The 2751-nt window shown below is 46.6% G+C and overlaps 1 protein-coding gene across 1 annotated transcript in view; it reads left to right on the top strand.

Annotated features, from left to right (window-relative positions):
• The window catches only part of KIF15 (kinesin family member 15), a 53850-nt gene that overhangs the window by 44680 nt on the left and 6419 nt on the right, over nucleotides 1-2751 (top strand).

The raw sequence follows: 2751 nt of genomic DNA, 5'->3' as shown, positions 1-2751 counted from the left end.
ATGAATTTCAGACATGTGAAGTACTTGAACCAAACTGTCTACTTCTACTTAAAAAGAAGAAAGGGAGCAAATCGGTCAACAAGATAAGGTTGAAGAGATCCTACAGAAAAAGGGAGAATTTCCTACTGATTGGTTTTGCTTCATGACTTGTGGTCCAGGGAAGGCTTCCGGGCAGGACTTTCCCAGAGCAGCCTTCCCTCGGGCTTGGTGTGTGTGTGTGTGTGTGTGTGCTTCAGCTAAGGCAGTATTTGGGTTGTATCTGCCCACGGCACAGCATAGTGACATGGGCAAGTACACCCAGGCTATCCCCTGTCTCTGACACTCTAAAGTTGTGTGACTTTGGACACATTTTTAACCTCTTAGTGCCTCAGTTTCCTTAGCAATAAAATGAAGAAAATGACAGCTCTCTTCCAAGTGTTCTAAAGACCAGACATGACGTGTGTAAAGTGCTGCTTACAACGCTGGCAGACGGCAGTCACTCAGCAAATGGCAGTCAGTAAGTGTACAAAGGAGAAGCATGATCCGGCCTGTCAGCCGTCTGGGTGAGAGACTGGCGATGAGGGTGGCCTGTAACATTATGCAGCAAGCTAAAGTGAATCAGAGGAGTCTCTGAATTCAGCTTTCCCGACTGGGGGTGTCTGCTCTTCCTGTGTTGTCAGAAGGTCTTGGACAGGCGCTGTCCCACCTTGCAGCTCCCCATTCCTGTCCAGAAGCAGCCCTGAGATGTCAGTGTCCACAGCCTAAGTGAGACGACAGATATTTGAGGGTGGTAACGGTGACAACCTGGGGTCGTGCGCTGCATGACGACGCTCTGGTCAGCGTCAGACCGCACACGGCAGACCGGACCGCATAAGCAGCGCGAGTGCCGTCCCAGCCGTTGTCACGTGGGTCACGTGGGAGTGCAGTGCGTTACCCACGTGTGTGTGACGATGCTGGCTAAGAACCCGCTGCGCTGCTGGTCGTAGGGAGGTGGCCCAGACCGTCACGTACGGTGCATGATACTTGCTAGTGACGATAAATGACCATGGTACTGGTGTATGTATTACGTTAGACTTTTTGATGTTCTTTTAGAGTGTACTCTTTCTACTTACTTAAAAAACGTTTGCCGTGAAACGGATGCTGTGTTACGCCGGCAGCGGCCTCATACAGCTCATGTTTATCGTGTCTTGATTGCATCATTCTTGTGTGCTTGATTTACTCTCGTGTTTTTTGCAGTCACATGCTGGACAGGCTTGTAGCCCAGGGGAAAGAGGCTCTGCCACAGCCTCGGTGTGGAGCAGGCTGTGTGCAGTCTGATGGGACTGGTTACTTTCGATCTTTTTTTTTTTTTGCACAGTGACAGAATTGCATAATGACTCATTTCTTAGAACATATCCCTGTCATTAAGCGGTGCATGACTGTATTTCCGAAGGGTTCTCTTCAGGTTTTAGTCAGCATTGGAGATGCTCATTTCAGTAGCATCCTCTTCTGGGGCTTTCACTTTCCCTTCTGGATGATTCTGATGCAGATAGTCCACAGTCTGCTTACCAAGTTTCCATATGCTCCACCCCCACGTCCAGTCATAGTAAAAAAAGTGTTGTACTCGGTATACTGTATTTTATCAAAAGGTAGTTTGAGCATGGAAAATAGACTGTTTCCAGATCATTTATAAAACCACAATTAAAAATACTATATTTCATTCCAGATCATTTATAAAACCACAATTAAAAATACTATATTTCATTCCTCATGTTCTTTATATGAAAAGTCATACAGAAACTTCTTCGTGGAAGATTAGGGTTGGAGAGAACTATAGCGGAGTCAAACCTAGCCCACAGCCAGGTGGGTGAAGAAGTGTTACTGAAGCATGGTCATGTTGCATTTAAATATTGCTGTGGCTGCTTCTGTGTTGCAGCCACCAACCTGAAGAGCTGCAATGAAGACCATATGGCTCCCAAAGGCTAAAGCACTTTCTGTCTGGTTCTTGACAGAGAAAGTTTGCTCACCACTGGATTAGGGGACACAGACACATCTTCCCTACTGATTTCAGTGCTTTCCTCACTGAGGTCTCATTGCCATTCGTCTAGGCTGCCAGATTAAGAAACTACTCTAGCTTCCATTCTCCTTCTGAAAACGATCTTTTACTCACTGGTGAGAGACAGATTTCTAAAAAAGTCTCCAGCATTCAAGCAGGTTCTGCTAGGCGGGTGTCTCCCTGGTCCAGGGGCTGCCCATGGAAACTCAGCTTATTATCCCGACTGGTCAGGCCGCAAAGATAGACTCACATTAATCAAATTCACTTCACGTGATACTGATATACGGCCCGGAATGTGATCTCTGTATGTGGATGAACAGCCCTTTTCCATGAAGAGATTCCTGTGTGGTGCTTAAGGAATCCCCTACCTGGTATCATTGTACTTGGTCATCAGAAAATTGCCAGCTGACTATGAAATCCAAACAAAGTGGGTGTTGGGGGATCTACAGGCCAGGCCGAGCTGAGGAACCATCCCTTCCCCTAAAGATGCCCCCTCCCAACTGGTCACATTCGTGCCAGGCTCCTGGACTGCCCTTTCCCTCAGCCCCCTTTTGCTCACTTTTCATCTTCAGATGGTATCACTCTTTACTAAGTTTCTACTTTATTTTACTTTCAACCAAGCCTTTATTAGATTTCCCAGTTTTGCTCACCTCACCTTTGTGTAGGATGAATCCTGAATTCTGGGAATATGCCTTATTTCATGCCCATACGTCGATCACATTGATCAAGTGTGCTGA

The sequence above is a fragment of the Pteropus vampyrus genome, unplaced genomic scaffold (genome assembly GCF_000151845.1).
Source record: "Pteropus vampyrus isolate Shadow unplaced genomic scaffold, Pvam_2.0 Scaffold35, whole genome shotgun sequence".
Lineage (NCBI taxonomy): Eukaryota > Metazoa > Chordata > Mammalia > Chiroptera > Pteropodidae > Pteropus > Pteropus vampyrus.
The sequence above is the reverse complement of the archived record's forward strand: the minus strand, read 5'-3'. Positions and strand labels throughout refer to the sequence as shown.